Below are 12,157 nucleotides of genomic sequence, written 5' to 3'. Positions count from 1 at the left end.
AGGTGGAATTTTAAAATGACCGATCATATCGGGTTTAACTTTAACGTTTACCATTAAACTATTAAAAAACAACGTTTAAAAAATCATCATTTGTATGGTTTAAAACTGGGATAAACAGTACAAAGAATGATGTTTTATGCGTAAACTCGAATTAACAGGAATAAATGTTCTGTTACAGTTTCAATATGTTTATACTGTAGGTTTGATGAAGCCGACCTGCAAATCGACCACGCATTGGCCGCGCAACCTATCAATGGGTTCCCACAAGATGTGATAAACATTTTTCAGATAATAGCTTTATATTTTAATCAGTGCGGACTTGCTTGTGTATTGCGTGATCATACATAACTGTTAATAATAGTAGAAGTGATTGTAGGCGTATAATAGTTAAATGACAGACCAATCAGGGCTTGGCAAACTTTTCCACTCGCGAGCCTCATTTTATAATTAGTTAAATAACGGTCAAATATAATGGATAAACGTGTGAATAATTTTTGCCAGGCCAGAGTACGTGGAGTAGTCTGTTCTTGTAAAAACATTATCACAAATTAAAAAGGGGTCACCAGGGTAGGGGGTCGCCAGGCCAAGGTACCCAACCTATATTTTTTTGCCAACTTTACTCTGTTAATACAAAAAATCGCGTTATGTTGTCCGATCTACCAAAAAGTGACATTACACTATAATTAATACCAATTCACAAGTTAATCGGGTTCTAACGTTGAGTCCGCGAAATTTCGTTTTTTTCACTTTGAACCAAATAGTATGAGTATGGCTTCAAACTAATATAAATATTGCAAAGAAAGATGCTATTTACATTACCTCAAACTATTTGGGTAAAGTACTTTTTGGTAAAGTACTAAATCTTAAGCGTTATGATGACCAACAGAAAACTTCCAATTTAATATCGCTACAAAATATCGAAGTATTTTCTTGCAATTTCAATGCGATCTCTTTGACTAAAAAATGACCATAAAATATAGAACAATAACCGAGTAAATTTTACATTTTTTATGTTTGCAACGTTCTGTATCATAGAAAACCCCGAGAATATCCACTGGTTTACAAAATAAAATGGTACTTAACTATAATCATTTTACCGCGTAATGCCGAATCCAATACTCTCAACTTTGGTGTGGACTGTGGACAGTACCTAACTAGATATTTTATTGTTTTATAAACAAACAACGTTTGTAAAAACAAGTGTTCATGAACTTTTGTGCCTCCAGACTGTGCTAGATGCGACAAAAAAATTCCCGTGTATTTTTCCCCCGAGCAATTACTCTTCGGAGTGCACAAAGATGAACCGTGCAAAACATTTTTGATATGTGGCTATTTATGTGCAAGAGATGTAATTTATCAATGCAAATATGCCGAAAGTGCCCGACTATGTTACGCTTTTTCGCGATGTTATCTTCTGTGCGAACTTCCTTAAATGGTCGTTAGCTGCCTGAAAGCTTTTCTTTGTTTTGTTTTCCTTGTGCTTTTTTCGCCATTTTATTTATTAAAAAACCAAAAAAATTATTATTGTTCGTGAAAATTTTAGGGGTCTGCGAATGTAAAGCTTTTAGTCGCAAACCTAACCCAAAATAGGTAAATGAAATAAATAAAATAAAATGAACCCTTAACAAACTAAAGCAAAATATGTCGCTTTTATTCTTTTTTACACGTATTTATTTGACGCTTTTCTTTTGTCAAGTTATATTTATTCCAACGAAACGCGAATAATTAAAATAACTGCAAGCGAGTCTGCCACGTAACAATTTTCGCAAATGTTTTAGAACCAATGGACTAATCCATTCCATACACTTAAAAGTTGAAGTTAAAATATAAAATTGCATAATACTGCGCGTCACCCTTTTGTAAAAACTAAGGCAATCAATTTGGATAGCCTATATGTATTTTTGTAACGTTTCGATGGCGGCAACCAGTTGTTACATAATAATGTTTAATTTACTATACTGCTGCAACTCTAAAACTACTTTGCTGCACACCGACCTAAGTTTAGATCGGCTTTTGGCTAACTGTTACTTGTCGTAGTCTGAGGCGGTGCTTCTTAACCTTTTTCGGAATGGTAGGCCCTTTTTACGTTTACTCAAAGCCTATACACCCCAGTCCACGCAATACACCGAATCTGTAGTAATCCTAATCGGAATAAGGATACGCAGGGCTGCAAGTATAGGGAATCCGTAGAATATCTTTATTAAAATACAAAATTTCATCAGTCATTTAATGCGAGCGTTGCTGATGTTGAAATTTTTCAGTCAGCATGTGCGAACCGAGGCAGTAGACTTTTCGAGTGCTCCTATCATAAGCGGATAAACATCCTTGATAAAGTCTCTTTTTTGGTTTTAATTTCAACAAGAGCAAGAAATCTTTGCTCGCAAAGGTATGACGTTGGCATGCGACAAGGATGGAAATCGCTTTTTCACTGAGATTTTGGTATTTAGAAATGTTGAGAAGCGATACCCAAAATTCCACCCCGATCAGCAAATAGGTCTACGACAACTAGGGCATCCAAGGGTAGAAAAGTCTGACTTTTACACCTTGAGGTCGTGGCAATGCACTTATTGGACCTATAGTTAAACTTCTGGAATAGATATTTTGACAATATTCGCTAAAAAGTGTTCACAAAAGATAAGAAAATGTGAGATAGAAATAATAATACTCGACCTATCTGAACTCAAACGCAAACATTTAATAATTATTAGAACTCTGGGTAAAAAGCTCAAACTCTGGGGGCAGAAGATGTCACACATTGATGCATTGGGACCTAAAGCGTTTTTGTAATTTTTAAATCAACGCACAATATTTGAGTTAGGGTGCTGGTTATCGTTTGGGTTATGGTAGGTCAAGTATTATTAAACTTCATCTTCTTATGCAGATTTGTTAAGTCAAATTAGTACATCGTTTGAGACTTCAAAGTCTAAAAGTCAGACTTTTTGTCTTTTGGATGCCCTAATTGTTGTAGACCTTCTTGCTTAGAACTGCACTAATTTCTAACGGATCAGGTCTAAATTCCATATAGTTTTTAAACTGTTTAAACTCTGCCGTTTGAACTAAATATGATCGTAGTTTAATAAGTTCACTGGTTAAGTAGCCCAAGTTACTATTCCAAATGCGGCCCGCGGAACAAAAATATGTGGCCCGCGGTGTGCTTTGGTTTTTGACCCACACCACAAAACATTCAGTTGCAGGCTTTTGAAATTGCTGTAGGGCACTGTTGCATACCATATTTTGCTCTAGTGCAGGAGTGGGTAATTATTTTTAGGCGCGGGCCGCAGGAGAAACTTATGTTATGGCGGTCCGTGTCATAAATGGATCTGAAATACACGCAATATGACGTCAGAAACTCTTTCGCACGCAATATGACGTCAGCAGGCTAACAAATTTGTTATATTACGTTTGAAGTTATGCGAAAATGTGCAATTTAAGTCCAATTTAAAGCCACAAGACGTGGAAACGCGAAAAAATTTCGACTTATTTGTTTTAAAATGCAAAGTTTAATTTAGATTAAGAGGGGAACGTGAAGCAATATAAACAGACAAAAATAGTACATTGGTTGATTTATTGGCGTTTATCAAGTTGTTGGGCACTTTGACCCAAAAGTTAAAATTCAAATACGAAAAAATTTCATACAAAAAAAATTTAAAAGCTTGAAGTTACCGATGTGTTACTTGCGGTACAACGGCCATATTGCAAAACGATGTAAATCATGAAAAACACACAACATCGCATTAACTAAATTAGGTTAACAAAAAATATTTTCGTTTAGAAAACGTTTGGTATTTCGCTCATATTTTATAGACGGATTACTTTCGATGCGCTAAAAATATATAAGTATTAGGCTAAGTTTGTTCAACTTTCATTGAGAGAGTGCCACAGTGCAGAGGACGCTATTTGTCTGTAAAGTTGCCAAAAATATACGAGAAAGACAGAAGAGATTCTCGCGAAGCGCGAAAACAATTTCAGTTTTAGTATTTAAAAAAGACTAAAAATCGAATTTGGTGGGTTCGTGACAAGATGCGTCCCTGGAAAGAGTGTTTACGATAAACCAAACATGTAGAAACTCGCCCTTGTTTTGGCTTAGCCTATGTATTTTAAGGAAATTAAGCCGCGGGCTGGAATAAACTGCTTGGCGGACCGGGCGAATCCGGCCCGCGGGCCGTATGTTACCCACGTCTGCTCTAGTGTGTCACAAACTTTTAATTCAGATATCCCTCATTGCTATTTTGGGCTGGCAAACCAATAAACGTGTACAGCAAAAACTGCTGATGCGCACTTTAACATCGTTTACGTCGTTTATGTCGAATAGCTACAAAGTCACGTCAAAACAACAAGTTACTACAGGTCAGACTGGTTGCACGATAATATAATATTATAGGAATATTACCTCACAAGGCGGCAAAGTAACGCAACTGCTATGAGATAGCTAGTCATCGGCCTATTGTCATGTGTTATCTAGTACACTACACACAGATAACTGTTTCTAAATATTCATAAAAAATTAGTAAAAAATTAAAGGGTTTACTAACATGAAAAACATGACATACTATAGGAAAGGATATCTTCTTGACTTTCCTTACAGATTATTTGATTATGTCAATGTTGTTGTAACATTACTCTTAGGGCATTGCCAGTATATAAGGTTGTATGGTCAACATGACAACCCAATATTTGCGACCCTTGTAAGATATTGTAAACAAACCACAACATTTTTCAAACATATGATAAATAATGCTTGATGAAATTAAGAAGGTGGTCGTAGCGTTAAAATGTATTTAAGAGAAAAACAAAACCAGAAAACTAACCTGTTTGTCCGAAGCACAAAACTACGAGGAATATTAAACAAGCTATCATTTCATTCATCGCAAGGCTTATCATATCTACCACAAATTGTTACATGGTAGAAAGCATAGTTGTTGCCACCTCGCAACTAAACTCGAAAATGAGTCCAACTGGTACCTAGCATTTGCTTTTATACGCAAACTAGAAGTTGCAATGGAAAAAATAAACTAGTAAGGAAGAAAAAATAAAACAGCGGTATATTCGATTTGCACGAGGCTTTAAATGATGGTATGTCCAATGTGGCTAATAAGCCATGGGTATCGACCAATTATTAAATGTATGGTTTTCAAACTTGTTCAGCGTCTCACAAAGTAAGGTCGACCAATTGGTCTCCTTGAAAAGTTTTGGGGGTTCCGGGAATAAAATATTCAAATCGTAAACCCAAATCTAACCAACATAAGTAAAAAAATGGAATAAAGCAAACCAAAATGACCCAACTAAATTAATTTCGCGATATATGTTAGTTACTATTATGAGATTTTTCTTTTTTTTCTTTTTTCCATATCGGTACACTACTAATGTTCTGGCATTTTTCCTTGTTAACCGGGAATCATTAAAAAAAACTTCAAGAACCGCTACGTAAACTCTTTTTTTTATGTGCTTTATACGCCATCTTTAAATTCTAAAGTTTTGTCGGTTTAAACCAAATAAAGATAATTTTTTCGCGCTTTTTGCGATTAGATTGCTATTCAGCTTCACAATTGCGCATAAGGTCGCTCGAGAAAACAGGTGTTTTTAGGATTAATTGCTTTATGAAATCATGTAATGGCGTTGCTTTGTAACGTCATCCCAAACGAATTGCCATTTCAACTTTAGTATGCGACTCGCGTAATTGTTTTTTGTTGTTGCGGTCCTCGTACCATTTTAAGTTTGTAGGCCTGGTTTAAAGCGATCGCATATAAATAAACGAATAACACTTGTTTTTTGGTTACCACCCGGTATTTTTAGGTGACATTACACTATATTTATACCAATTCACCAGTTTAATCGGCGTTCTAACGTTGAGTCCGCGAAATTAACACTTTGAACCACAAAGCATGTGTAATTGTGTATGGCTTCAAACTAAGATAAATAGTACAAGGAAAGAACAGAAATACATTTTTCTTCCATTGATTTTTATTTGTAAAAATTTAAAGCGATGACATATTGATACAAATGACAACTGTTTTGGCAACTATAGCTGGTTCGTTCTTGATTCTTATAGCTATATAGGCCTTGCTTTGTCGTTAAATTACTAATTCGTAAGCGTTATGATAGACTATATACCCATACCCAAAACTTCTAATTTAGTATAGCTACAAAATAAGTATTTTATTAGGTTCCAAATTTACCCTTGCGATTTCAATGCGACCTCTTTGACCAAAAAATTACAATAAAATATAGAATAATAGCAGAGTTAGTTTATATTTTTTTGTGTTTCGAATGTTCTGTACCAAGGAAAACACAGTATATACCCCCTGATTTACAAAATAATATGGTACTTAACTATAACCATTTTGCCGCGTAATGGCAAATTCAATACTCTCAACTTGTCGTGGACAGTACCTAACTAGATATTTTATTGTTTTATAAACAAGCAACTTAGCCAAAAAGTGTTCATGAATTGGTGTGCCGCGAGACTGTGATAGATGCCGTAGACCCCCGACAAAAAAATCCTATCAGACCTATTGGTGTTCGTAAAAAATAGGGGTCCGCGAATGTAAAGGTTTTAGTCGCAAACCTAACCCATAAAAGGTCTATGAAATGAATCGAATCAAATAAATCCAAATCAACAAACTAAAGCAATAAAAGTTGCTTTTAATATTGTTTTTACGTATTTATTTGACGCTTTTCCTTGTCAAAGTATTTTTATATTTTTTTTATAAGAACCGCGAATCATTTAAATAACTACGAAAGGATCTGCCACGTAACAATTTGTGAAATGTTTCACAGCCACTGGGATAGACCATATTTAAAAAAAAAACTTTACATTTGAAGTCAAAATATAAAATTTGCATAATATTCCGCTTCGATCGTTTGTTTTGAACTTTTTGGGGCAAACTGCGGTGGGGTTACAGAAAAATCAGGCAAATCAATCCGGATAGATGTAATTTGCTAACGTTATCATGCTCGCGGCCCAAAAAAGTCAGACTCGATTTTAAGTATATGTTTCTTGCATTGTATTAGTATTTTTGTTTATGAATTGAATTTTGTTTTGTTTTGAAACTTTATGGTGATTCCAAGCCAACGATATAAGATACGAACCCGCGACTTTGAACATATCGCTTAAATTGTGTTACAACTGAGCTACGTAATGACTATAAGTGGTGAAGCAGGAAGAGGACCGTTCATAGCATTCATAACTGCTGTATTTTACTTTTCTGTACGTACAACTCCACTGTACTATAGATCAGCAGTACAGTAAATTTACTAGAAGTTTTCATAAAAGCATTGAGGATATTTTTTTAATGATCCACGAACCTTTCTTTAAAAATAGAAAGTAAAATTACATATCACAAGGGCAAAAAAATGAAAAAAATTATAAAAATCATAAAAATCATAAAAAAAAAATTTATAGCAACGTTTGATAAGAAAGTTGCGTTTATTTGCCAATCCATCTATTTTTTACGTACAAACAGTCTTTAAGGCGGATCTACTACGGTATTTGCCGAGTCCCATGAGCCAAATTACGAGTACGAATTTGACAAATTGCATAGATAGAAATAAAAATAAATGTTTAAGTTTTTCGATTCGACTGATTTAACCAAGCATGTTAGAGGAAAAAAATAATTTACTTGGGAAATTATACAACGATTCCACAATGGTTCACTAATAATGTGTGATGTTCCTGGTTCAAAAAGGCAATCGCATGTCGATCGAATGCAGGACAGCGAGTTGTTGGTTGCATATATTTCCAAACAACATATCAAAATAGAATGTTTACATTCAAAGCAAACGGCTTCCAGTATAGCTGCTGTGTTCGGTTTAAACAAACGTAATCCGGTTAAACTAACAAGAGTACCAGTATCCTATGTATCAAAGTTGATTGAATGTATTACAACGGTCGCGAATCACCGTGTCCAAGCCACTAACTTGTTGTTCATCTACTACAGTGTTATACAGACTGTGTGCCTAAATAAGATGTCCGTATACCGCAACAAGTTGCTATCGAACACCAGGACTTTTCATGCTAGGGATCATAGACCCGGTCCAAGTTGGTTTTCATCAATTTCACAATTGTTACATGTATATAATTAGAGTTTTGTTTGTCGATAGACAATTTTGTTACGTATCGCTCAGGTCGTTTTGCTGTAGTAAGAACGGCATAAACGTCATTGTAAGTTGGCATAATTTTCAGTTTAGAGTGCCACCAACTTTTTAGGCCCTTTTGTGCTTGGGAGATTATTATTTTAAAGCAGCGGTTCTTAATCGGGGGGCGCCAAGCAATTCTTAGGGGGCGCGAGCTCTACTTCATTATTTATTGTTTTGCAGCGATTTTATTGGTTTCGTTTGGGTTGGGCACCACTCCTACAGCTGTACAAACTGTGCTTTTTGACAACATTAACATTGAAATTGCACCAAATTTTCGCGCTTCGCGCGAATCTTTTGGTTTTTTTTCTTTCGTTTACTTTTTTTTAACACAAAGTCTCTTTGAGTGCCATCGCATATTTTCATATCATCGAAGGAATAACGGCTCATTTAAATACAATTTTGCGAACTTATAGATAAACGATAAAACTTACCCCCTTTCGAACTATTTTTTATCAATATTTTATAAATGATAACAGCAAGCATCAGTGGGACTCGAACTTTTTTGCGCGAATTCGTAATGTTTTTTGACTATTGCCGTTGTGTGTCATCACTGGCGCGATTATTTTTTGACCTAAAAAATTGGAAATTTTGACCTAAAAAATTAAAATTTTGACAAATTTGGACTTAAAAATATATATTTTTTACAATATTTTGACCTATAAAACAAATAAATTGATTTAAACAACATATTGTTGTACTGCATTAGTGCCTTGAAATCGTCAACCACACGTTTTTACTGTTTTCCTAACTACAGGTGAAACAAAATTCTGTTATTTTTTCGGGTTTATGCAATACTCTTGGAAATGACTAGTTCATATTTTTGTCATTTAAAAAAAGGTACTAAAATACCAAAAAAAAACAAGACTCTTGTTATTTGAGAAAATGTTGTGTAAACAGTTGAAATGCAAGGTATAAACGGTAAAAATAGCAAAATACTGTTCAATACATTTGTCCAAATCAGAGATAACACACTTGGATAAAGCAAAAACGATGTTAGAGCTCAACCTGGTGCGACAAACTAGGCCTGGGTGGTTATTTCTACTGGCTCGCGTTTACAGTATATTGCTATAGTGAAAATATAAGTATGTGCATTTTTAATCGATTTTAACTTGAAAGAATTTTGACAAATTTTGACCAAACGTGTAAATTTTGACAAAATTATGACTTTTTTTGACAAGTCAAAATAAAACCGCCTTAGTCATCACACATTTTAAAACGCGATAATGCAATATTTTATTTTTTGCAAATATTTTATTTTTAAATAAACGTTGTCATATAAATATTGCGAAAACCTGGAATATTTTTGCATTTAAGTATAGTTAAATTATGCCAAAACATATGTTGGTAAGGGCCATGTCCCCGTGGCCCCTGCCATCGTTGAAAGAATGCCTTGTGCATCAATTTAAATTGTGTTATTAGGCCGTCAACTATATCGTCAAAAAATAAATTTCAAAGATTAAAAATGATGTTTACTTCATTTTTAATTGCAAAAGTTTTTTATAACGTGGATCCTAATTAATAGGTTAAGAAAAAATATATAATAAAATTTTTGTTCTGGGTACACCTGTGGTACATATAGGTTGCATCGGTGGGTGTACGGCCCTGTTACTAAACTACCTATTTGCCAAGTAATTGGCAAGTCCAATGCCTACAGCGTTTTGGGATAGTATACAACACTGCTGCAAAGTCGGTTAAAAATAGACCGAGTCTGACCCCCAGTCCCGACTTCGGCCAAATGTGCGCGCCGAGTCCGGCTCTGACTCTACAGCCTGTGTTCCGCCAATTTTCCTAAATAAAAACGGTGGATATTCATCAATCCACTTACCACTTGTCAGGGTGTCATATAATTCATCCACTCACAATACCTGGTTGGAAAATATTCACTATATGCTATTCCGCCTTTACAATTTACAGTTGGTATCAGTTTCAAAAATTTTATACTGCGATGCGCACGTCGGACTCGGGACTTAGGTAGTTGTACGTGGTCTTACCAGAGTCCCGAGTCCGACTACAGCAAAATAAACCGACTCCGTCAACTCCCGAATCCGACTCCGCAGCCCTGGTTTCTAACTATATACATTTGGTTTCTAACAATATACATTTGGCTTTTAACAATATACATAAGGTTTTATAAACAAGAATCGTGGGCAAAGCAAGTGTTCAGCAACCGGTATGCCACGAGACTGTCCAGGTGTAAACCCGCCAAATTGAAATGTATGCGTTTCAATAAACAAAAAAATTTAATACATTTGCGCTTCGAAATATATACTGCAGTACACGATTATGTTTAACACTAGAAAAATAAAGTGAGAATTACGACATTTGTTCACGAAAATAATTTGTTTGTAGCAACCTTATTAAAATATGGTAGCGTTTTCAAATATTTAAATTTTTGTCATAAACTAAAAAAAACAGCAAAATAGTTTACTAACGTGGAAACCATACCTGAAACCTCCGACATTAAAGCTGCAAATATTAGGAAAGCTGACGAGCCAACAACAATACACATCATTCAAATGTGTCGTTGTTGTTTTAAAGCATCGTTGTTTGCTATAGCGACCATAGCAGGGATTCTTAAACTGGGACGGCGCAATCCTGGCGACGCGAGGGTCGCCAGGAGAAAAAATAATTGAATTTTTAGAATGTTTTGAAAACCCGAATACCTTTAATAAACTTATTTATTCCATGTCTGACACATATTATTTTATGCCAATCGCTTAAACTTAACTTTTCCTAATAATATGATTTTTTTCGTATTTTTAATATTCCGTTAAAGCAACCTGAATGTGAGACGATACTTACTATGTACAGTTTTGTCACATTGGTTCTTTTCAGGGGTGTAACCAGGAATGGGGGCATCAGGCTAACTGTATTTTTTGTCAAGTTTTACTTTTTAAACGCAAATTTTTCCCGTTTCAACTTTCTCCCCCCGTTTTATAGAAATCTCCTCAGCCCAAACGCGCTGTGTACATATGCATGCCATGCCGCGCGTATAAACTCATATAGAACACTTATTTTGTCTCTACTATGTGTGCAAAGCGTTACATCTTTAAACAAACCTAATAAATGAACTGTTTTCGCTCACGGCGCCATTAGACTTAACTTTAGTAGCATATTTGAGCACGAGTTCATTCGAGAACAGCAGTTTTCACAATATTAGTTGTTTAGGTATATTTTCATATTTGATTTTGATTTTGCGTAACTATTCGTCTGTAACGAATCTACAATTGGCAATTGTGACATAACAATAACTTTACTGCGGTACCGATGCTGATTGACGTTTCATTGCAAAATTACCTTTTTGGTAAAAAACAGACAAAATTATGAAACCACAGTTTAAGATTTAAAGCGCCTCTTTGTACTTCGCTGTATACATTGATATGAAATAACTGTCTGTACGATGCAGGCTGTACGGCGTACACACAAGGGCTTCGGGCCTTTTCAAAAAAAGTAGTTTTAAAGCATAATTCAAAAAGAAAAAACAAAACCAGAAAACCAACCTGTTTTCCCGAAGCAACATACGACGGCGAATATTAAACAAACTATCGTTTTGTTCATCGTGAGGCTTATCATATCTACCACGTTGTTACACGGTAGTCAGCATAGCTGTTGCCACCTCGTAACTAATCTCGAAAATGAGTCCAACTGGTTCCAGCATTCGCTTTTATACGCAAACTAGAAGTCGCAATGGAAAAAATAAAGTAGTGAGGAAGATAAAAATAAAACAGCGCTATATGCTATTTGCACGAGGCTTTAAATCAGGGGTTCTTAAACTGGGGTCCATGGACCCCTTAGGCTACGTGAACTAATTTTAAGGGGTCCATGGAGGTCAAATTGAAATATTAATGTATATTTAAGAAGCAGTAAATTTTTCAAAGAAAATAGTTTTTCAAAAAAGAAATGTTTAGCAATGTGTTTAGACTTTATTTTACCATCAGCGTATTTCTAAAGTTTTTGACTGTGACGTTCATTTAAGACGTCATGTTTTGAAAATTTCTTGCCAACCGTGGTCCACGCGAAG

This window comes from Ascidiella aspersa, chromosome 8, assembly GCF_963924565.1.
Source record: "Ascidiella aspersa chromosome 8, kaAscAspe10.2, whole genome shotgun sequence".
NCBI classification, from domain to species: domain Eukaryota; kingdom Metazoa; phylum Chordata; class Ascidiacea; order Phlebobranchia; family Ascidiidae; genus Ascidiella; species Ascidiella aspersa.
Note: the sequence above shows the minus strand (reverse complement) of the source record.